This window comes from Phacochoerus africanus, chromosome 6, assembly GCF_016906955.1.
Source record: "Phacochoerus africanus isolate WHEZ1 chromosome 6, ROS_Pafr_v1, whole genome shotgun sequence".
Lineage (NCBI taxonomy): Eukaryota > Metazoa > Chordata > Mammalia > Artiodactyla > Suidae > Phacochoerus > Phacochoerus africanus.
The window spans coordinates 13,586,328-13,612,857 of NC_062549.1; positions in this window are offsets into that span (position 1 = coordinate 13,586,328).

Here is a 26,530-nt window from a genome sequence, read left to right on the forward strand (position 1 = left end):
AAATAGAAAATGTTTTTTTCCTTATGATGAGAACTCAGGATTTACCCTCAGCAGTTTTCATACACAACATACATCTGTGTTAATTATATTTATCATGTTGTACCTTACATCTCTACTATGTATTTATCTTAAAACTGGTAATTTTTACCTTTGACTGCCATCATCAAGCTCTCACTTCCCCCAGCCCTCACCTCTAGTAACCACAAATCTAACCTTTATTCTATGAGTTTGTTCCTTTGTTTGTTGTTGGTTTTTGAAGTTGACCTGTACAACACTATATTTGTTCCTATTAGACAACGTATTGATTCAGTATTTTTATACATTTCAAAATGATTACCAGGATAAGTTTACATGTCGTATGTCACCATAAAGAGGTATTATATAATTTTTTTACTATATTCCCCACAGCTTACATTTCATACTCATTATTCATTTATTTTGCAACTGGAAATTTGTACCCCTTTATCTTCCTCACCTATTTCTCTTCTCTTCTCACTCCCTTCCGCTTTGGCAATCTCCTGTTGGTTATCCGAATCTATAATTCTGTTTCTGTTTTATTGTGTTTATTCATTTGTTTTCTGTTTTAAATTCCACATGTAAGTGAATCACGCAGTATTTTTCTTTCTCCATCTGACTTGTTTCACTTAGCATAATCCTCCTAGGCCCGTCCATGTTGTCACAAATAGAAAAATTTCATTCTTTTTATGGCTGAGTAATATTACATTATATATCACATCTTTATCTATTCATCTACTTTATAGGCACTTAGGTTGCTTCCATATCTTGGCTATTGTAAATAATACTGCAGTGAATATAGGGATGCATATATCTTTTCAAATTAGCATTTTTGTTTACTTCAGGTAAATCGAGTGTAATTACTGAATTGTATGGTAGTTTTCTTTTTAAGTTTTTGAGGAATTCCCATACTGTTTTCCATAGTGGCTGCACCAATTTACTTTTCCACCAACAGTACATGAGGGTTCCCTTTTCTACATATCTTCTCTACACTTGTTATTTTTTGTCTTTTTGATAACAACCATTCTGACAGGTGTGAGGTGATAGCCCACTGTGGTTTTGATTTGCATTTCCCTGCTGTTTAGTGATGTTGAGCATCTTCTCATTGGCCTATTGTCCATTGTATGTTTTTTGAGGAATATCTATTCATATCCTCTGCTTTTTGTTTGTTTGTTTGTTTTTAGGGCCATACCCATGGCATATGGAGGTTCCCAGGCTAGGAGTCGAATCAGAGCTATAGCTGCCAGCCTGCACCACAGCCACAGCAACATCGGATCCAAGCCGTGTCTGCGACCTACACCACAGCTCATGGCAATGCCAGATCCTCAACCCACTGAGTGAGACCAGGGATCAAACCCACAACCTCATGGTTCCTAGTCAGATTTGTTTGCGCTGCGCCACAATGGGAACTCCGTCTGCCCATTTTTATTTTATTTTATTTTTATTTATTTATTTATTTTTTTTGTCTTTTTGCTATTTTTTTGGGCCACTCCCTTGGCATATGGAGGTTCCCAGGCTAGGGGTCAAATCGGAGCTGTAGTCGCTGGCCTACACCAGAGCCACAGCAACGCACGATCCGAGCCGTGTCTGCAACCTACACCACAGCTCACGGCAACGCTGGATCGTTAACCCACTGAGCAGGGGCAGGGATCGAACCCGCAACCTCATGGTTCCTAGTTGGATTCGTTAACTGCTGCGCCACGACGGGAACTCCTGCCCATTTTTAATTGAGCTTTTTTTCCCAATGTTGAGTTATATGAGTTCTTTGTATATTTTGGATATCAACCCCATATTGAATATATCATGTGCAAATTACTTCTCTGATTCAGTAGATAGACTTTTTATCCTTTTGTGGACAGTTTCTTTCATTGTGCAAAAGCTTTTTAGTTTGATGTAGTTCCATTTGTTTATTTTTGCCTTTGAAATATTACTAAGACTGGTGTCAAAGAGTGTACTGCCTATGCTTCTTCTAGAAGTTTGATTTCAGGTCTTCATTTAAGTCTTTAATCAATTAAAATTTGTTTTTTATAATTTAGAAAAGAGTGAGAGAGTAGTCCAGCATGTAGCTGGCCAGTTTTCTCAACACATTTATTGAAGAGGCTGTCTTTCTCCATTGTATATTCTTGCCTCCTTGTCATATATCAATTAACCCACATCAGCATTGATTCATTGTGTGCCTTCTGTTCTGTTCCATTGATGTATGTGTCTGCTTTTGCATCAGCACAATACTGTCTTGGTTACTGTACCTTTGTGGTAGTTTGAAATCAGGGAACATAATAGCACCAGCTTTGCTCGTTCTCAAGATTGTTTTGACTTTTTTGTTCTTTTGGTGATATCTGGATATCTGACTAGATAATTCTTCAAACTTTTCTCTGTTCAAGATCTGAAAATTCTGGGAAAAAACATGCAACTCTCATTAAGCCGAGATTCCCAGTCAAGTGGATTATAGCCAGTACGTATATCCATCTGGTAGGTGTGTTTCAGGGTGATGGTTAAGAGGAGGTTGAGTGTGAGACTATGGAAGGTGAGAACTTGCTTTCTGGGCTCTATCAGTAGTAGTACTATAGAGTTGACACATCATGGGCTTTGGTAGCAGACAGATCTATGTTCAGATGTAGCTCTTGTACTCGTGTTTGTGATCTGGAAAGCAGTATGCCATCTTTCTATCCTCCATTTTATTATCTGTAAACTATTAAGATCTGTCTAAGTTGTAGTGAGAATTAAAAGAGGAGTGCATTTAAAGGATATTTCATGGTAAGTTCTCAGTGCATATAAATTCCACTTCCCTCTCTGAGTCATAGGTCAGTTCCTCCCAGTTATAAATTAAACTCTCAGGAAGATGGACAAATTCCCCCATGCCCCTGTGGGGTACTTCAGTGCTTGGCAACAATAATACGTTTTCTTATGACTTGAAAGTGTTAGTGTTGCTTCCTGTAGCACTACTCAGAAATAATTCAAACCCTGGAGAGAATCTGCCTCTTTGAGTTGCAACCACCTTCTTATTTCCTTCAATGAAATCACTCTACCATACCTTCTGATTGAAACTAATCATCCTGTGGAAATTACATGGCTTAAGAAGTTCCCCTTAAGAGAAATGAATTTTTTGTGCAGTGACACTGCCATTGCTACCACAAAATTTAGCAAGAACTATTTCCAATTTTTTTGACATTCTAAGGTTGCAAGATCAGCAGTTACTCTCTTTAATCAAAATCCTATACCCTCTTTGACCATCACTAACTCTTGAATGGTGGAATGAAATACACATGCAATCTGATTGAGTCATGATGGATAATTTCTGGGAGATAATCATAAATTAAACCATCCTGACATACCAGGAAACCTGTAATGTAATGCCTTCTCCCAGAGAGAGAAGAGACTGAGAATGATCCTCTTTCTTTACTTTTCTTTAATAGGTATACCTTTCTGGTAACACAGAGGCTGATAGCATTTAATAATGGATAGGTTATAGTCATCATGCATTTAATTTTCAAATAAAAGAATTTTTCTGAAAATCATAAAATGATAATAACATAATAATATCTTAAAATGTTATGGTGTATTTTCCCATAGGAATTCAGAAGTTTTTACATAAATTCTCCTTGTTAGCACTTTTGTCTGTTTTGAAGTCTTATTGGTATAAAATGCAAATAAATTTTAAGTATTTTATGGGGATTCTGTTGATATTTTATGACTGCCAAGCATCCAATATCTTTTCCAAGTTCAACATAGTGCAATTTTAGAAGTATAATTTAAAAGATTATTTTGATGAATGACTTTACCTGGCCCACTTTCTTTCTTAGCTTTATTGAGAAAGTAAGTATTAATGTGTATACACTCTAGTATTTGCAAAGAAATTTTACGAGTATAGTCTTTTATTTGATCATTATAGTCAGGGCATATATTTTCTGAGTTATATAGATGAGAATTTGGGGCATGATGGAATTCAGTGATGTTTGACTCTCCATTTTTTTGTGATTTTACCTGTTTTCTAACTAGGATATAAGACCCCTTAGAGCAAGGATTATTGATCTTATTCATCCTATTTATTGCTGGATGCCCAGAACTTAGAACACTGCTTAGCACACAGTAAGCATTTTGTAAATATATATTGACTGGATGGATAGTCTCCCTCGGGAAATTGGAACAAGGTTGGGAAGAAGAGGAAAGCTACGAGAACAGTCTTTTGTTTAGCTTAGACTTGAAGGGGAATGAGTTGATAAAAGTTAGCTTTCAAGGAACAGATAACAGACCAATACGAAGGAATTCAAGAGCAATAAGCAACATACGTATTAACATCTTTGGGAGAGTAAACTATGATCATCATAAAGAGAATATGAAGTCTATATTTAGAAAGCTTGACTGCATTTATGCTTGTTATGATTGATTCACATCTTTTCTTTGTACTCTCCCTACTATTTAGTAACATTATTTTAGTAATTTAGTACTGCTGACTAGTGTTAAGGAGACTCAAAGAAAGGGTTTCCCTCGCCCCCCAAATTAGGCCAGAACATTAAAGATAAAGAAATTAATGCGGGAACAAACAAGATGGTAGAAATAATCAGATCATAAAGAGAAAGGCAAAGGAAATATAAAAGTTGGGAGGGAAAATGTTAGGATTTTCCTTCTATTTGAAATAGTACATGTTTTATTTTGTTTATGACAGTGATTCCATAGCATCAAATGAATAGAAAAATTTTGAAGTATATTGCTATTTTTTTCTCTTCCCCAAACCAGTTTGTTTACATGACCAAAGATTCTGCAGTGTGTAATGTCATAAATATAATTAGTCCTTTATTTTTAAAAAATTATATTTGGCATTCCATTTTTTTATTGTGTAGTAGGTTAAGGTTCAAGAGCAGTAGATAAGTTCTTACCTGAAAAAAAAAATTAAAACTTTATTTAAACCAATGTATGGATTGCCTTGAAAATGGAAATGTTAAGTAGAAGCACACCTAATGTGCTCCATTTTCTCCCCTTGCAATTAATATAATTTTATGTAAATACATAAATGGTAAATGTTCATGAAAGCTACAAGTGGTTAATAGGTCCTAGGAAATAGATAAGAATGAGGATTTTTTTTTTCATGAAAGGCAGATTGATAGGAAACTAAATATAAAATGATGAGAAATCTGAGAATCCTAAGAAATAACACTCACCTCCTCAGTTCCAATAAATTTCAGTATCTCTATTTTTCCACGAAGATGATTTTTTCAGCTCTGTCACCAGTATTATTCCATTGTTTAGTACGTTGAGAAATTCCCTGATATAAAAAGAAAATGGCAAAAGACACAAAGCAATACTTCTTAAAGCTTTCCAAACAATGGAACAGACACTGTAGGGTTTAGCTTTCCTTTCTTTACCCCTACCTCTATTAACAAACTTGCTTTATGTGATGAGTAACAAAAGAATATTATTCTGGCTTTGCATTTTTGGCCAAGTTCTGACAAGTTGGTACTTTGGTGTTTAATTCAGTCACCAAGGATTCTTCTTAGAAGATACCCAATGGACAGATAAAAAGACAAAAAAAAAAAAAATCCTACTGAATGCCAGACTTTTTGATAATATTTGTTCAATAATGTTTTTAAAGTCAATGAAATCACTTTCAGAAACTCCCTATACCCAAGTCTCCAAAGGCCTAAGGCCTACAGCCTGGAAACTTCCTTTGAATGCTAAATAATTATAAGAATATTTTCTTTAAAGTGATAAAAAGTTCTGAAATAGTACCCTAGAGAGAGTACTATTGAAAGAGAGATATTTTATATTTTCACAGAGAGTGTACATATATCATTAGTAATACAAAAGAAATTTTGGGGCAAGGGATTGATTTTATCTTTTAATTATAGGTGATAGAAGAATTTAGATGATTTAGATATCTATTTAATTCCATCATCACTCCATAATGTTGACTTTAGAGTAAATACAGATTTTTGAGGATCAGAAGGCAAATGAAATGGAAGTAAGGATTCTGAGAAATAGACCCCAATCGTCCTTATTGGCACAGCAACTCAAAGTCAGGAGGGCAGTAGATACCATTCTCAAGTCACTCGTTCCTAGAGGGTGCCTATATTTCTTTGTATGCTTTCCATGAGCCAGCAACTGTGTCCATTTCCTCTCACACTTTGAATACCTGATTTCTCCTTTAGTTCCAGTGGTATATAGACATAAAAGGTGACCACTCCAAGAAAACCATGGTTTCCAAGAGAGGCAGAAACTCTAATTCCTTGATTTTTACCATAAGTCAGCAGGAACTGAAATAATTAGACCTCAATTTATATTTCATTAACCAAACAGGAGAAGCTGCAAAAATCAATTCATGATCCCCCAGTCTATTTGTATAACCACATGAGAATACCTTTCCCAGTTTGGTTTACTTGTTCAAATACTTCCTTCTCCACCCCCTTAACAACATTGCTTTATTTTTGTCTTCACATTTATAGGGTCATTCATCCTCTCGCTTCTTTTCTCATAAGACTAGAAAATAGCTGAACTGACAAGTACAACTGTAAACAGGGAGATAAGGGGATGAATTCAAAGCCTGTGGTATGGTCACCTTACGATCAACTAGTTTGTTGAGGTTGTTGTATAGAAGTTGCACTTATAATTACAGACTACTGTTTACCAATGCATGTAGTAATTCACTTTTGAGGACAAGTCAATGTCCCCCTTAACCATGTTCCAATTCAGATATCCAGGAAAATAGAACATGATAGTCCATGCCCTATTACCTTCAGAAGCCTCCCAGTCATAAAATTCTTAGTCATGTTCCTCTGTGCTTCTTTTACCCTCACTCAATTTCCTAGTTTTCTTCTTTCTCAGACTTTTCTTCTGCACCTACTAGAATTGCCATCCCATCAGGAGTCATCAAACTTCCATTTAATATTCACTATATTTCCTGTCCTTAGCTGAAGCCTGGCTGATCTCTGAGGATGCTCCCCTTGCCATCTTTTCAAGGAAAGGCATCTCGTTTTCATATACACCATGTGGCATGTAGCCTCTAAAATGGCTTTGGGTTTGTCCTCGTACAAATCACACCCTGTGTGACATGCTCCTGTAGAGCATGAACTGGTCTAGTAACTTGCTTCTAATGAATAGAATATGGCAAAAGCAATGAGATGTCACTTTTGTGATTAGTTTACAAGATTGGAAGTTTCATCTTGCTAGTTGACTCTCCCTTGTTGACTTTGATAAAGCAAACCACCATGGTGGAAGGACCAACATCAGAGGAAACTTAGGGAATCCTCCAGCTTACAGCCAGCTAGGACCCAAGGCCTTCAATCTCATAGGCATTGACGAACTAAAACTCTGTCAATAATCACATGAACTTGGAAGTAGCTCCTTCCAAGTGAGCCTTCAGATGAGAATTCAGACCTGGCTGACACCTTGATTGCAGCCTTGTGAGATACCCTAAAGCAGAAGCCCCAGGTAACTATTCCCAGAGTCCTCACCCACAGAAACTGTACAATAAGAAATGTGTGTTGTTTAAATTGCTAAGTATGAGGAAATTTGTGTTACTGATGCATATATACCACCTCACAAACCCATAAGGCAGAACTTGTTTAATGATAAGGCTTCTAAACAGTTACTCTCCTACTCTTATGAGAAAATCCCTAGTTATTTTACTGTTGTCTCATTCAGCTCTATATATTCTATCCCTTCTCCTTATTATAATCTACTCTGACTTCTCCTTTAATAAAGACTTTGGAAACTGACTAAAAACAACCTCTCCAACTCAATGGAAGCCATTATTCTGGTAAGTTGAATCTCAAAGTGAATAAACACCTAATAATTTAGAAAAAAAAGAATTTGCCACTTCTTTTTGTCCTCTGCAAAAATTTTCATTATTTAGTTCACTTTAACCACAGGGCAACTGGTTTCTTTTCTTCATTTAAAATAGAAGCATTTCTGAAATTCTAACTTCTTAATCTCTAGTCAAAGCATCCTATTCCTCCAGTGTGCATTTTTTGTTTGTTTGTTTTGTTTTCTTTTTGTCTGCCCCGTGGCATATGGAGTTCCCGGGCCAGGGATCAGATCTAAGCCCAGTTGCAACCTACACTGCAGCTGCAACAATGCCAGATCCTTAACCCATTGTGCTGAGCTGGGGATCAAACCTGTGCCCCAATGCTCCAGAGATTCCACCAATCCCATTGCAACAGCACAGGAACTCCCAGTGTGCGTTTTTTAAATTAATCTACCGTTATCAATATTTTTGTTCAGTCACACTGAGATCTTTTCTCCATAGACTCCTCCAATTTCTTTTATTTGTTCCCTCCTACCTTCATATAGTAAAGTAATCAATGTGTGCAGTTAATGTCATAAAGACCTGAGCTAGAATATCAGTCATTACTTACTGCTGTGAGACAAGCCAGTTATTTAACTTTAATTTCCTTATCTGTAAAATAAAGATATGCCTGTTGCTTTGTAGATATCTAATAAATATTACCAAATGATATATATTTATGGAGCTTAGACTTGGTTAAATGGACCATTCAAGAAGTAGAACCAGCTAATATCTGAGAATCACTTGCCCTGTTATGCTACTCTCATTCTTACATGGTGAAGCTTCAAGCTTAAAGCAAGTTAACTTTCTACAATTTCTGTACATAGACTTGAGTTACATAGAAGCACTAGAAGAAAAAAAAATCACGTAACCTTGAAGACTGTTACCTGATAAATGTTTTGTCCCTAGATTTTAGTTGGACCATAAAAACATGCCTCAAAATGTTTTTATCTTTCCCTATATAGATCTTGCTCTCATTTCCAGTAATGGCAATTTCAAACTGTAATGGCAAAAAAAATCCTTTACAACTGAGGTTTTGGAGGGTTTTTTGTTTATTTGTTTATTTTCATTTGTATATAAGTGTAAGTGTGCTATGTGATTTTCAGTGGAAATCTCTAGACTTTATTTTCTTAGTATTTGAGGCTGTGATAAGGGAATGGAAGTCTATGAGCAATTAACCTTATAACCAACAAGTTAAAAGTGTTGCATAGATTTTATGCATTATTCATATATAGCCTGCATAGAAGAGTTGTCTTTATTTTCTGATTTTAAACATGCACACAGTAAAAGAAAAGGATGGTGATGGGGAGACATAGAGCTCAGAGGTCATATGAATATGCATCCTGACACTTTAATATTCTGCTTGAGAAATATAGTATTGGAGATTTAACAACACTATCAGAATGTCAAAATCAGATGAGGATTTCTCTCCACTTAAGTGCCCATACCAATCTGAGAGATCCTGACTTAACTTTCACTTGCCATTCTAGGGCCATAATGGTAAAAACAAATGCAAATTACTTAGATATACTTAAAATAACATTTCAAAGGAACTTCAAAGTATCCCTATAAACATGTGATTTGGGCTCAAAACAAAAGTTAGGAAGATATTGTATCTGTGAGGCTAGATTATATAATCATGAAATGAGGATAGATTGAAATATGGGAGAGTTCTATGCCGACAAAAATTCCATGTCTAAGAGTAGGAAGGTTTTTCTCTGGACTTCTCACTTCCCATAGAGCTGGAGGCCATGTGAGTTTTCCATCCTAGCTGGTGAGAGTTTGAAATGCTGGACAGCAGCCTAGGCCTACCCTGTAATGCCAAGTGATATTTTAGTATTCAGATAAGAATATGAGTTGATATTGCCAGATACAGCCTTTTATTGGGATTTCTCAGTCCAAATAAATCTTGAGAAAATGACTAACAGCCCTTGGGGGAAAAACAGTTCAAGTTAGCCTTTTCCTGGTTCCACTACTTTTGGGATGAAATACAGGTATTCTTTTGCATAGACCAGATTGGGGCCAAACAGGAATATATGAAGAAAGTACTATACTTGGAGGAAGAGAAGGAGGAGGTGCAGAAAGAGAAGCAAGGAAAACATTTAGAGAAAACTCTTCCTACAGAGGCCATTGCAAAATAATGAAAGAACAGGAGGTATTGGTCCCCACATCTTTTTATTTCAGAGAGGCTGGGATCTTATGTAGAATGCCTTTGTATAGGTTTCTGTAAAAGTATTTTTCTCACAGTTATTCTGTGCTTTGTAATGTAAAGTAAAATAACATATTTTGTTGAAGTGTCATTTGGGGTCTTTGGAAAATGGACTGAAAAAGACAGGGATTATATGTGTGTCCCAAGTAGACCTGTTAGAACATGTAGCTGCCATTTTTCAATTCTTTCTTCTCCTAATTGGTCTGATTTTGTCAATTTATTTGAAATACTGTGTTGGGCATTCTCACTGTCCAAGAAACATTTCTTTATAAATGGTGGTTGTAACTGAGTATATTCATTGTGAGCCATTGTGTTCCATTTAGTTCCATTTAGAGTCCTTGTGTGAAATGGTCAGAACCAAAAAGCCTTTCTTGAAAATACTAATGTAAGTTGCTTCCTCTTAGAAAGGGGCAGAATTTAAAAGACTATATCACAAAAATTATCTTGAACTTGAACATGTAAGGTAACACTATATGGATGATTATATAATTATTCCTAATACATTTTAGAAAATAGGTGGCTTCCTTATTTTATTTTCTGTTTGTATATTGAACATGTTTGCCTACATTTGAAGAGGTTTCTGATTCACAAACCCTTGTTACATAGAGAAATAGCAATAATCATTGCTCCTTGTCTTTCTGAAAGCCCATATTTGAGACTCATTTTACTGACAGCTTTGCCTCAATAAGTTCATTTTTAAAATCACTCTTGAAGGATGAGGTCTGAACTATTGCCCAGAGTAGGCATGAGAGGGGAAAAAAAAGTTCATCCTAAGCCTAAGTACATAGTTTAAAAAAAAAAAAGATGAGATTGGGTATATGCATATACCTGTGAAGCCATGACCACAATTCAGGTGACAATTAATCATCCTTCACCTCTAAAATTTTCTTGTGCCTCTTTGGTGTCTTTTGCTGTCTTTTTTGTTTGTTTGTTTGTTTGTTTGTTTGTTTTTGTTGTTGTAAGAACACTTAACATGAAATTTACTCTCTTAACACAATTTTACATACATGAAACAGCCTTGTTCACTATAGGCCCTATGTTGTACAGCAGAACTCTAGTACTTACTCATCTCACATAACTGAAACTTATACCCATTGAGGAACAACTCCCCATTTCCCCCTCCTCCAGTCACTGGCAACTAGCATTCTATATTCTGTTCTCTGCTTCTGTGAGTTTAAAAATGCTGTGAAGTTTTCTCAAAAAATTAAAAAGAGAACCACCATATGATCCTGCAAAGCCACATCTGGGTATATGGCCAAAAGTACTAAAGTCAATATCTTGAAAAGAGGTCTACATGTCCACATTCACTGAGACATTATGCACAATAGCCAGGATATGGAAAAACATTGAGTCTACTGATAGATGAATGGATAAAGGAAATAATTATTCAGACTTAAAAAAAAAGGAAATTCTGCCATTTGTGACAACATGAATGAACCTAGAGGGAATTATGCTAAGTGAAATAAGCCAGTCACAGAAAGACAAATACAGCATGATCTCACTTGTATAAGGTACTTTAAATAGTCAAATTTTTATTGATTTAAATTTTTTTTTTTTTTACTGGTTATTAGGAAAGGTGTGTCAAAATCTCCCACTCTGTATATTTGTCTCTCGCCTTTTATTTCTGTCCACATTTACATGTTTTGAGAGTATGTTATTTGGTGGTTACCAATTTAGGGTTGTTATGTAATCTTTTTGGATTGCCAAATTGATTACTTTAAAAAGTTTTTATTGATGGTGGTCCTTCTTACCTCAGTGTCTACTTTGTCCCCTGTAAGTTGGCCATATTATAGGCTAGTCTTAGTATTTGCACAATGTATATTTTTCAGTCCTCTAACTTTCAATCTTTCTTTGGGGGACATTATTTAAGATGTTTTTCTTGTATACAGCATATAGATGGGCTTTTATTTTTCATCCAATCTGACAGTCTTTTCCCTTAAGTTGAAGTGCTCTATGTATAATTTAATTTTAAGATATAAAGTAATAATTGCATTTGTAATTTAATATAATATTGACTTTCATCTTAATATTTGCCCTTTATTCCATCTTATTCTTTATTCTCTGTTAATTTCTTTAGGAATAATCAAGTTTTTTTTCTTTCTTCTTTTTTTTTTTTTTTTGTCTTTTTGCTATTTCTTCGGGCTGCTCCCGCAGCATATGGAGGTTCCCAGGCTAGGGGTGGAATTGGAGCTGTAGCCCCCGGCCTACGCCAGAGCCACAGCAAAGCGCGATCTGAGCCGCGTCTGCGACCTACACCACAGCTCATGGCAAAGCCGGATCGTTAACCCACTGAGCAAGGGCAGGGACCGAACCCACAACCTCATGGTTCCTCGTCGGATTCGTTAACCACTGCGCCACGACAGGAACTCCTAATCAAGTTTTTTAAAAAATTTCTATTTCTTCAATAGCTAGTAGGTTATAAATTATTTTATTATTATATTTTGTGTTTATGCTAGAGAGTCTCAAATATATGCTTATTAGAGCATAATGCAAGTAAATTTGCACTTTACCGTATCTCAAATAATTCAAATTCTCAATAATATTTGAACTCCATTTAACCTCTGTTATAGGCTGAATGTTTATGTCCCCCTGAAATTTATGTATTGAAGCCCTAACCCCCAATGTGATGATATTAAGTGGTGGGGCCTTTGGGAGATAATTAGGTTTATATGAGGCCATAATGGTGGAGTCCCCATGATGGAGTTTGTGTCCTTATGAGAAGAGACTAGAGAGCCTCCTCTCAGACTTAGCCTCCAAAACTATAAGAACATAAACATCTATTGTTTAAGCCACTTAGTCTATGGTATTTTGTTAAAGCAGCCCAAGCTAAGACAACTTCCATTTTTTTTTTTTTTTTTTTTTTTTGCTATACCTCAAAAGACCTTGTTATAATTATAAATATTCTTTGGGGTTTGTCCACATCTTTACTCTTTTCAATGATCTTTATTCTTTCCTGAATTTATGTGTCTTTCTGGGATCATTTTCCTCCTGCCTAAAGAACACATATTACCTTGTAGATTTTTTTTTTTTGTCTTTTTGCTATTTCTTTGGGCCGCTCCCACAGCATATGGAGGTTCCCAGGCTAGGGGTCGAATTGGAGCTGTAGCCTCCAGCCTATGCCAGAGCCACAGCAACGTGGGATCTGAGCCGAGTCTGCAACCTACACCACAGCTCACGGCAACGCCGGATCGTTAACCCACTGAGCAAGGGCAGGGACCGAACCCGCAACCTCATGGTTCCTAGTCGGATTCGTTAACCACTGCACCACGACGGGAACTCCCTTGTAGATTTTTTAATGTGAAAATATTTTTATTTTTGCCTTCATTTCTAAAAGGATATTTTCACTAGGTATAAAATTCTAGATTGATAACTTTTAAAAGATATCTAAATACTGTCACCTGACTTCCAGAGATTCTGTCAAAGGGTCTGATGTCAGTCTTACTTTTATTCCTTTGAAAATAAATATATTTTTTTCCTTCTAAACACTTTAAAGTTATCCTCTTTGGCTTTGGTATTTGGTAGGTTTACTGTGATGTCATAGATATCATGCTTGGAGTTTCAAGACTTTATTAAGTCAGTGGCTTCAGGGCATCTATGAGTTTAGGAATATTCTTGGTCTGTGTTCCTTTGAGAGCACTGAGTCCTAACCACTAGATGATCAGGGACTCTGTGCCCCTTTAAATATCACTACTTTCATTCATTCTTTATGTCATCTTTTCATGGGACCCAAATTATCTGTATTTTAGGCCTTTTTAACTATAGTTCCATATGCCTCTTATTCTCTCTTCTTTGCTATGCTTTTTTGTTTTCCTCTCTGTGATTAGTGAAGGTCAGGATTTTTCAACCTTGGCTCTACACAGATTTGGGGCCAGATAATTTTTTTGTTATTGTGCAGTGCTCTCTTGTGCATTATAGAATATATAGCAGTACCTCTGACCTCTATCCATTAGGTGGCAGTAGCATTCCCCCTAGTCAATACAAAAATATCTCCAGACATTCTTAAACATCCCTTGGGGGACCCAGTCACACCTGCATAAGAACCACTTGACCTATTTCACAGGTACATTTTAGAGTTAACATATCACTTATAATTCTTGGTTAAACTGCCTTCACCTGAGTCAGGAGTTTGCAGATGAGCTCCACCTAGCAGCTTCTCTGGGGTCTTTGTAGAGACTTCTTTACAGAGGACTTTCCTTCAAGGCAAAGGTAAATACTTCAGTAGATTTCCAAGCTGGGGGCACCCATTTCTCACTGGTTCAATGAATGGGGAAGAAGAAGGCCCTTAATACAGCTGACACATTTTGATCCAGAAGTGGTGTCCCAGGGAGCAACAGGTACATTCTGGCATACATTTCTTAGTACTTTTCCTATCTCCCAAGTATTCAGAGGCCCCTGCCAAAACTTCTCTTTCTTCTGCTCTCTCCATTATGGTTTTGCATCACTCCTCTGGGAATGCCATTCTGTAGAGATCAGACTGCTTGGGCCCTCAAGTGGTGAGAAAACTGTTATTAAATGGGGAACATAAAATGAGCACTGGGCATGGGGCCATGGGACTCTAGGCTCAGCTCTGGGTTATGATTTTGGTATAATAACTCAACCTCTCTGGAACCACTTTACCTATTGGAAAACCAGGGACTGATTTACATATTTTGAGCTAACCTAACTTACAGTTCTCTATTTCTTCTTCTATGTTTAGCCTGTACTCCCATGTGTAAAGCTGATAATTTATTACTGCTCTTTTCAGTTCTAGAATTTCTATTTGATTCATTTTTCAGGTGATAGTATCTACCTTTTAGTCTATTTTTGGAACATTTATCATGTGATTTTAATGTCCTTGTTTGGTAATTCCAATATTTATTTCACCAGGAGTTTTTCTGTTGTTCATTTCTTTCTTCTATCTTGACTAGTGATTTTTATTATATTCTGGAGATTATGTGTAAAAAATGGGAACCATTGTGAATGATATCTTTCCCCAGAGAATGTTTATATTTTTCTCTGCCAGTAAGTTAGAGGAGGAACATGTCAACTAGATAATAAATACATACCGAAATGGTTCAATGTTGAGTGTTAACCTTTGTGAAAGTTAGTCTCTTTAGTGTTTTCCCACAATTCTAGGACATCACCATCAATGTCTCAAAGTTATATAATTTAGTTAATCTGTTTCTAAAAATTAGTAGCTTTTAGGTTTTCATTTCATTTAGCATTGATTTCATTTCATTTAGCATTTTGTTTAGCATTACTCCTTTCATTTAGCATTGATTATATTTGTGTTTTTCCAACCAATATAATTCTCGCTTCCAGTAATATCACTGGTAATACAACATATTTAAAATGTTATACTATTGTCTCTGAGATTTTTTTTCTATGACACTGAAACCTTTGGCAATGACAATTATGTGATGACCATTGCTTAGCTAGAAAGTCTTGAGACACATCATAATTTAAACAATGTTAAAATTTGAAAATAGAAGAATACATCTTAAAATGGATAAAATGCCATGTGACTACACTTAGAACAGTTCCTGGTGAAGAGTAAATGTGAATTATTATTTTTAGAACAGTAGTATCATGATCTAACATACCTTTTAAAAAGACTCTCTCTAAAACTCAATAATAAGAAAATGAACAATCCAATTAAAAACCATCAGAAGAGAAATCTCATCCAAGAAGACATACAGATGGCAAATAAGCATATGAAAAGATGTTCAACATCATATGTCATTAAAGAATTGCAAAGTAGGAGTTCCCATCATGGCTCAGTGGTTAATGAACCCGACTAGTAACCATGAGGTTGCAGGTTCAATCCATGAGGTTGCGGGTTTGATCCGTGGCCTCACTCAGTAGGTTAAGGATCCGGCATTGCCTTAAGTTGTGGTGTAGGTCACAGACATGGCTTCGATCCTGTGTTGCTGTGGCTGTGGTGTAGACTGGCAGCTGTAGATCCTATTCGACCCCTAGACTGGGAACCTCCTTATGCCATGGGTGTGGCCCTAAAAAGCAAAAAAAAAAAAGGCAAAAAGGCAAAAAAAAAAAAGAATTTCAAATTAAAACAAAATTGAGATACCACTACACACCTAGAACATGAACAACATCAAATACTAAAGAAGGTGTGGAGCAATAGGAATCTCATTCATTGCTGGTAGATATGCAAAATGTTATAGCCCCTTTGGAAGATAGTTTGTCACTTTTTATAAAACAAAACGTATTCTTAAAATATGATCCAGCAGTCACCCTCTTTGGTGTTTATCTAAGTGAGTTTAAAAAAAAAAACAAACTGCCCACAGATGTTTATAGGAACTTTATTCATAATTGCACAAACGTGGAAGCAACCAAAACGTTCTTCAGTAGGTAAATGGATTTAAAAAAAAAAAAAAAAAGGTACATCTAGGCAATGGAATGTGGAATGTCATTCAGCGCTAAAAAGAAATCAACTCATGAAAAAATAGGCTGGTACCTTAAATACATACTGCTAAGAAGAAAAGCCAATTTGAAAAGGTCAATATGAAAAGAAAAAAAATCTGAAAAGGCTACATACTATAACTCTATCACATTCTAGGAAAGGCAAAACTATGAAGACAGTGAAAAGATCAGTGGCTGCCAGGAGTTATAGGGGAGGCATGGATGGATAGGCAGTACACAGAGGATTTGTAAGATGGTGAAACTATTCTGTATAATACTGTAATTGTGGCCACACTCTGTTTTGCATTTGTCAATACTCAGAGGATACATAGCAGCAAGACTGAATCCTAGTATAAACTATGGACTTTGAATCATTACGACGTGTTAGTGTAGGTTCATTCATTGTAACAAATGTACCACTCTGGTGTGGGATGTCGATAGTGGGAGAGACTCTGCCTGTGTGGGGCATGGGATATACTGGAACTCTATACTTCCTGCTCAGTTTTTCTGGGAACCTAAAATTAGTTTATAAAGTCTATTAAAACTGTAAAAAAGAAATATCTAACTGTAATGTAGAGAATAGTTTTAAAGGGTGAGTTCAAGGAGATCAGATAGGAAACTTTTTTTTTCAAGTAAGAAATCATTAAGTCTTGAACAAGGGATGAGTGTGGGAGTGGTGCAGAGTGGTCCAATTCTTGATATGTTTGAAGACATATTAAACAGAATTTTTGATAGATTGGATATGGATTATTAGAGAAAATAGAATTATAAATAAATGCACGATTTAGGTCTCAATACCAAGGAGAATGGAATTGATATTTATAAAAATGGAGAAGGCAGGAGAAAGAGTTTTATTAGGATGTTGGGTGGGAGAGGAGGGAAGGTCAAGATTATGATTTGGGATATTTAAGTGTCTATTAGATACTAAAAAGTAACATTGCAATTGTGTACATGGGTCTAGAGTTCTGGGGACACATTTAAAAGAGATCAACATTTGGAAGTCATCAGTGATGAGGCAGCACGTCGCATCATGAGAATGATCTTGAGGTTACCAGGGCAGTAGGTTTTAGATAGAGGAGAGGGCTGCAGCATAGCTTTGGTGGCCTTCAATGCTAAAGGTTTGGAAGATGGGGAAAAATCAGAAAAGAAGACTGAGAAGGAATAACTCCTTGAATCATGAGAAGGGGTCCTTTAAGCCAAAAAAAAAAAAAACCCAAAAACCCCCAGAATTATGGAAGGTGTTGCATTCTGCTGCTAAGCTGCATTATGAAACATCTTATATTCTTTTAAGAATAATTGTTTTTGAATTGAATTTCATCACCTAGTGTTTGAGATTTTCATGTTTTGCTAATTTATAAGTGAAATAGTCATAATTTTCTTTCATTGCTCAGTCATTATTTGTAGATCAATGTTACAATAGCCTCTTGACATCAGCTAATCAAAATTACCTAGGTGAGTGGGGTTGTAAATATACCCCACACTGCCACTTTCCATTCATGTTAAATCACGAATCCTCTTTTGTCTTCAAATGTGTTTCTCACCATTTTTTATTTGTTTTGTGGTTGTAGTTATAAGATTATCAGATCCATGTTTCTCTCCCCTTTTCATAGTTCATCCAGGCTTTAAAGGAAGAATCCAGCAGTGAATTTTTTTTTAATTGAGAGATAATCGACATCTTTATTGTGTTAAGTTAGACCTCCCATGGATGAAGTAATCTCTCCATTTACTTGGGTTTATTTTATGACTTTTAATAGGGCGTTAAAGTTTTCTCTGTTAAGATGCACATTGTATTAGGCTAATTTCTAAGTAAGTATAATTTAAAAATGGAAAACTATCTGATCTAATTGCTTATTGCTATAATAAAAAATGCTACTGATTTTTCTATGTTTTTCTATGTTCAGAAAGCATGATGAACTCTCATTCTAAAGTTTGTTGATTCTGCTTGAAGTGCAATGTAAATTATTATATCCTCTTATTATATCCTCTTTATAAAAGTACATTTTTACATTTCCCCAATTTTTAAAATGTTTTCCATTAAGAATCATGTTTACTGTTGGCTTTAAGGATATAGCCTTTACGATGTTAAGTATTTCCTTCTAATCTGGTTTGTGATAGTTTTGCAATAAGTGGGTGCTGAACTTCATCTATATGTTTCTAAATCTGCTAATAGGATGAGGTAATTTTTTTCTTTTTGACCATTAAAATGTTAAATTAACGTATTTTCTTATGCTGATTCATGTCACTATTCTTGCCATAAATCTTACTTCATCATTATATAGTTACTTAAATAATACTAGTTTTGTTTATCTAGTATTTGTTTTAAGATTTTGGCAATTATATTCATAAGTCAGGCAGGTATGAAATTATGGGGTTTTTAACAAACTTTTTTGGAGAAGTTTTAAGTTTCAGAAAAATCAAGCAGAAATTACAGAATTCGCATGTACTGCTTCCGTCTCCCCTAGTTTGCTCTATTATTAACACTTCACATTTATTATGATTAATGAGCCTTAATAATATATTATTATTAAATAGAGTCTATAGTTTCCATTAGGGTTTATTCTTGGTGTTGTACATCCTATAGGTATTGACAAACATATAGTGTCATGTGTCCACCATTAGAGTATCATACAGAATAGTTTCATGACCTGAAACACCTCAGTATTCCTTCTATTCATCCCTTCCCGTACCTCAAGCCTTGACAATCACTGGGCTTTTACTGCCTCTATAATTTTGTGTTTTCCAAAAAGTGATGTAGTTGGAATTAAATCCTACAGTTTTCAGCCTTTTCAGTTTGGCTTCTTTCATTTAGAAACATATATTTAAGGTTTCTGCATATCTTTTCACAGCTTGATAGCTCACTTTTTTTAATTACTGAAAAATATCCCATTGTCTGAATATACCACAGACTGTTTTTTCCATTTATCTATTGAAAGACATGGAATTGTGTATTCGTGTATTGTTCTAATTGAGTTTGAGAAAGTAGGTTGCACTAGAATCTTAATTTTTTTTTCTTTTTTCTCCATTTTGGATAACTGGTATAAAACATATTATCTGTGCCTTGAAATTTAGTGAAATGTCCTTTTAATACTATCTGGGTCTTGGGTCAATATCCAGTCAGTGGACAGAAATCATAGTAATTTGAAGAGAAAAAGGAATAATATTAAATGGTAATGAGGAACTGTAAGGAATGCAGAAGTAGTATGTGTACAGACAATTCACTCTTTCTATGGCTAAGGCAGCAAATTTGGAAAAGGGATCCCTTGTCTCCACCAAAAGTTGAGATTTAGGCTATTAGAAAGGGTGTGACTATAGCTCTTTGGATGGTGGGAAAAGTTACTTAGGTGCCATAGGACCAGCTGGTTATGAGAAAACTGCCTACTGAGGTATCATAAATTGTGGAACCTGCTTTCTGGGGTCCTTGATGATGGAACTGGATGAGAAGTCAGCCCTGGAATTCTGCTGAAACTGAATAAGATGCCACCTACCAGGGCACCTGGGAGACTCTAGAAAAGGGACTGGGAAGCTGTACACAAGGGTCCTGAATTTGCTAGGTGCTGGCTGAAGTGCTTGCAGAACTCACCAACAGTTTCCTGCTAGATCATGCATGAGTTTCTTTAAAGTCAGCTGGTTGGAATGTAGAACTTGCCAACAAGTACACACTCCTTGTGAAAGTATGCTGAATTCCAGGGGAAGCTACCTGGGGGGCTGATAGAACTCACTAGAATGCTACCGTGTGGGTACCATTAAAACTTGCTGGGGGAGGGGGGCACTGAATGCTGCAGGATTAGAGAAGAGAAATAAGCACATGGAAACCAGGGAGAGAAGTCCCCTCTCCTGCCAATTTCCTTCACAGCACTCGACTGATACAGCCTAACGTTATGCCCACTGACAAAGAAGAAAGGTTTATAGGGTCTAGCCCCAGTATCACAAAGCAGGGTAATGAAGGGAGGATTTGGGGCTGAGAGAAAGAAAATTTTAGCTGGTGCAGGGGCTTTATTTTTTGCTAGGAAGAAGGGCAAAAGTAGAGAGAGGTTTCTGTTTGCATTTTTATTAATGTTTGGCTGTTGACGATATATAATTTCTTCTTGTTCCAATTTTGTCACTTGATCTTTTCCCAGGAATTTGTTTTTTAGAGCTGGGCTGTCAAATTTATTGTTGAATAGTTTTCCAAACATTCCTTTAAAATTAACATAAAAATAATGTTAAAAAATCTGTTTATAGTTTTCTTATCCTTTCATAGTCTTTTTTATCTTTTTTGTATTTATTGCTGTTGGTTTGCAAAATGGCCCCTGTACATGGAGGGCAGGGAGAGAATAAAAACAGGGGCAGATCACATCAGATGGGTAGGTGCCAGGTTTTGGGGTTTTTTGTTTCTTTGTTTTTTGCTTTTTAGGGCTACACCTGAGGCATATGGAGGTTCCCAGGCTAGGGGTTGAAATTGGAGCTGCAGCTGCTGATCTATGTCACAGCCGCCACAAAGCAGTATCTGACACATGCCTGCTGCAACCAACACCACAGCTCATGGCAATGCTGGATCCTTAACCCACTGAGTGAGGCCAGGGATCAAATCCGCATCCTCAAGAGTACTAGTTGGGTTACTTACCGCTGAGCCACAATGGGAACTCCTAGGTGCCAGCTTCAATGAGCAAGAGAATTTACATAACAGGCCTGTTAACATACAGCCGTAACAGACATCTATAAAATGAGTAGATCTATACACCTGTTCGCCAAAATCTTAAAAGTTTATGTAGAAGTTTAATCATATATACTGTTCAGAGGATCTCAACAACACATTCTCAAGGAGGCATCCTTGAAAATGGCTCCTTATGTGGGTGGACAGAATGCACATTTCAAAGACAAGGGAGGAGGTAAAGAGCCTCCTATTGCCCGGGTCCATGTCTTGCAGGTCAACTGATGGTCATACCCCCCCATACCTTTTCCAACAATTACAGAGATTGTTAGTGATCACCAAAACAATGTATGTGTTTTCCTAAATTCCTTCATTTTCATTTAGGGTGAGGACATGTGACTATTGGTTGGTCCAAACCAAAGAAAGAGTATAGAGAGTATGACTTCCAGATCAAAGAAGCTAAGAGCCAGTGTTCTCATCCTTCTCTTTCTTCTTCTGTCACAGCTTCCATGGACCCCTGATCACTACTTGAGGAGAATTTTCCTGTGGATTCAACTGACTAGCTATTGTGATGTAAGCAGGTAAAAAAAAAACAAAAAACAAAAAACAAAAAACCATTTATCATGTTATGCCAATGAGATTTGAGATTTTGTTGTCAGCTACCCTTAATTACCCTAAAACAGCAATGCTTCTCTCCCCCTCTCTTTCTCTCTTCTTAATCAGTCTTTCTGGAGGTTTATATACTTCAGAAGTCTTTAGAAAAGAAAAATCAGCCTTTGGATTAGTAGAGCACAGTTGACAAAAGCACAGAATATTAGTCAGTGTCTGGTCCTTATTAGCTTTGTGATCTCGGGAAAGATATGCAGTCTCTCTGTGCACTGTTTTACTCATCTGTAAAATGAGAATGAATAATTTTGCTTGTGTCTAAGGGTTGTTGTGAAGATTGAGTGGGTCAGTATATGTAAAGCACTTAGAACAGTGTACAGTATGTGCTGTGAACATGTTATCTCTATTTTCTCTATTTTATTAATATCTTTCTTAATCTTCATTACATCTTTCTTCTTACTTCTTTGGATTTATTCTTGTTTCTTATCGATTTTTCCCTAGCAATTTTGGGAGTATTTAGCTCACTTACTTATAACCATTCTTGTCATCTGGTAAATGATTTTTAGGATATATTATGCTCCTCACAGTGCTTCCTTCTCTGGTTCCCAGACATTTTGACATGGGGTGCTTTTATGCTCACTCAGCTGTAATTTAGTACTTTTATTTATGAATTTCTCTTTAACTCAAGTGCCACATAGTTGTACGGGAGGAGGTCACAGATACTTGGGGTTTCTATAAGACTTTACATTTGGTCTTGATTCTTAATTTTATTGAATAATAGTTGGAAAACTCTTCAAGATATCACTTCTTTGCAATTTATTGAGGCTTTTTGTGTGTGTGAATCAGTATTTGATTGACTTCTGTGAATGTTTCATGCCTGCTTGGAAAATAAAAAGTGTCTGCTCACTGTGTATAAAGTTCACAATATATCTTTTCATTTAGTTATTATTTATCATATATACAAATTTTTAATTTGCTTCCTTAAGCTGTTGGTTTCTGGAACATAAACTTTGAAGATTTCTCCAGCTATAGCCACTGATTTAGTTAGTTATCCTCATGGTTCATCAATTGCTGTTAGAGATTGTGTATATATATTTGTATGTGGTAACATATTCATTATTATCAATCAATTTGATGTTTTGTTCCTAACATATAAGATAAAATTTTATCTATAGTCATTTTTTTGCTTTCAATTCTATTCAGTCAGAAATTAATGTGGCTATATCATACTTCTTTCAACCATATTTGCCTCATGTGTTATTTTTCACTCTTTTATTTTTTCATCTTGAGTGTGTTCATTGTACATATATGATTATGAATTGGGGGGTAAATGACACATGCATACTTGTTAAAATATGGGATTGATAAATTTATAAATTTCATATTTATTTAATGAGATATCGAAACTTAATTGAATGAAGGTGGTGAAAACAACCAAGAACAGAAGGATATCTTTGCACATCTGCTTAATTGCTTTGTTTCAGTGTGATGCACTGCTGCAGTGGACACTTTCCATGAAGCTTGTGTCCTGCTAGAGTTGAGTAAAATGGGGATATGGTTACTTCTAGGTGTACTGGTGAAGTGGGAACAGTAGGGATAGTGTTTATGCATGAAGAGGCTTTGGAATAGCCATCTTGGCTCAGCTATTCTCCATTTTCCACACACTGCCCCCAGCACCTGCTCTGGGGAAAATCCCTTGATCCTTTTGAATGCTATTTTATCCATCTCAAAAGTTGATTTTCCTGCTTGTCAAATCATGGGTGGTGATGAGGTAGAAATGTAAAGGAAGTAAGCAGCTACTGGGTCAGATTCAAAGCACACTGACTGGAAACAACAGATATTCATTTAGTTCACAAATGTGTAGGTCAGCAATCTAGTCTGGACAGCTCTCCCTCCTGCTCTAACCCGAAATTACTTGTTATCTGGGTATAGTCCATCTTAGGGTGACTTGTTGCATTTGTGGGTCCTTTGGCTGCTGCAGGGAGGAACTTGACTTAGCCCCACTCTGATATTCCTCAAGCAGGCTAGCCTAGGCATACTCTCAAAGGAAAGGCAGAGGTGCAAGAGTCAGGGCAATTTCTATACCCAAGCACTCTTCAAGCCTCTGCGTAAGTCAAGTTTGTTACTATCCTTTGGCTAAGGCAAGTCTTGCAGTCAAGCCTACCACCAAAGTAAGGGTTATGCAAAATTATATAGAAAAGGATGTGGATATAGGTAGGAAAAAGTGAGAATATGGACTTTGCATGTTTAAAGTAAAACAATCGTAAACTGAGTTAAAAGCCTTTGGTAAGAAAATATGGAAGTTCTTGTAGTGGCTCAGTGGTTAACGAACCCGACTAATATCTATGAGGACGCGGGTTTGATCCCAGGCCTTGCTCAGTGGGGTTAAGAATCTGGCATCGCCATGAGCTGTGGTGTAGGTTGCAAATGCAGCTTGGATTTGGTGTTGCTGTGGCCGTGGAGTAGGCCGGCAGCTACAGCTCTGATTCGACCCCTAGCCTGGGAACCTCCATATGCCACAGGTACGGCCCTAAAAAGACAAAAAAAAAAAGAAAAAGAAAAAAAAGATGAGAAATTATAAATATTTATGGGTCATGTGGTATATATGCTAGGCATTTTCTAGTATAATATGTGTTATTATCCTTTACAACACTTCTAAAACATTCTTACCTCTAGGAAATCCTATATTTGGAAGCACCTAGGCATAATTCAATCTTCCTTGAATCACAGAAGTTTTTTATCTGTACTTTAGAATTCTCTCAATCTGAATTGGGAACTCTCAGTATTTCAAAAATTTTTCTATATATTTGGAAACTTAAAATGCTTAGCTGTAGTTGAATTAAATTAAACTAACAGATGCCATAATATAATACTTGCTATGCTCTAAATCAATTAATTATTCAATGTTGCAGTTTTGTGAAATAAATTCGTTTTTCTATTAAACAGTCTGATTTTAAATTTTGCATGAAATGTTAAATACAAGACAAGACACCATAAATCTCCTAGAAGAGAACATAGGCAAAGCATTCTCTGACATCAACCATACAAATGTTTTCTTAGTAAGTCTCCCAAGGCAATAGAAATAAAAACAAAAATAAACCAATGGGACATAAACTTATAAGCTTTTTCAAAGCAAAGGAAACCATAAAAAAGAAAACAGAAAGACAACCTAGAGAATGGGAGACAATAGTTGCAAATGATGCAATTGACAAGGGCTTAATCTCCAAACTATACAAACAACTCTTACAACTCAACAGCAAAGAAACAAACAACCCAATTTAAAAATGGGCAAAAGACCTGAAAAGACTTTTCTCCAAAGAAAACATATGTATGGCCAACAGGCACATGAAAAAAATGCTCAACATTACTAATTATTAACAAAATGCAAATCAAAGCTACAATGAGGTACAACCTCACACAGTCAGAATGGCTATCATTAATAAGTCTACAAATAACAGGAGTTCCCATCTTGGTGCAGTGGAAACTAATCTGACTAGCATCCATGAGGATGCAGGTTCGATCCCTGGGCCTTGCTCAGTGGGTTGACTAGACTAGCATTGCCGTGAGCTGTGGTGTAGGTCGCACATGCGGCTTGGATCTGCGTTGCTGTGGTTGTGGTGTAGGCCAGTGGCTACATCTCTGATTTGACCCCTAGCCTGGGAACCTCCATCCTGCAGGTGTGGCCCTAAGAAGCAAAAAAAAAAGTCTACAAATAACAAATGCTAGAGAGGTATGGAGAAAAGGGAACCCCTCTACCCTGTTGGCAGGAATGTAAATTGGTACAACCACTATGGAAAACAGTATGGAGTTCTTCAGAAAACTAGATATAGATCTGCCATGTGATCCAGCAGTCCTGCTCCTGGGCATCTATCTGGACAAAACTTTCTCTGAAAGAGATACATGCACCCTTTCATTGCAGCACTATTCACGATAGTTTGGGTATTGCCTTTTATACCAGATAAGCTTGGATGCTATGATGACTCAACTTGTGATCACACTTAAGACCGAGAAAATCAGATGATGAGGGAAGACTTTTTTCTAGAACAAAGAGAAATGTTGCTGAGTTTTACAAAAATGAATTCTTGTATTATATTTATCAAATTAAATCACTTAATTCATTATCAGACTAGCATATCCCTGATAGGAAATAATATTGGTATTTAAAATATTAGAGGTCCTGAGTCCTCTATAACTGCAGATATTCTAGCAAAAACTTCAATTCTTGCCTGAAATCTTAGAGAAGAAATGTAAGAATTGGGCTAACTAGAAGATTTCTATCTTTTCCCCAACTCTGAGTCTATAATACTTTAAGTTAGATTCCTCTTATTTCAAAGATATAAACATTATTATGTCCTAATAATGTCTCAGATGCTATATAGGTAGGCTCTGTGATGGCTCACTTGTGTATTCATACAACATTGAAATCCTCGCAGAATTAAGGCATAAGCATTTGTTGAGAGTCAAAAACCAAATTCAAAGACTGTCCTTTCACTTGAATGATCCATAAATGACTTTGATAAATAAGCACTGTTGCCTTGGTAAATAAAACCTGCAAATTAAATACTGTTTTATTTCCTTTGGTATTTTCTCAATGGTGTAGGAAATTTGTCTTAACTTCCACTAAATTTAATGTGGCAGATTGGTGTTATTTCTTGAGTGCAATGAATATTATTTACCTAGAAGAGGAAAGTTGGTCAGGCAAGCTTTTTGAAAACATTAGCCTCATTCGGTTGTTTTATTAATAATTATTTACTGAGAGCCTATATGGAAGAGAGAGTGCTTAGAACAAGAAAAACAAAGATGATTAAAATCTGCTTCTTGCCCTTGAGGATCTTAAAATTTTATAGGAGAGGTAATCAAGGGATAGATACTACAATATTGAAAAAAAAATAGG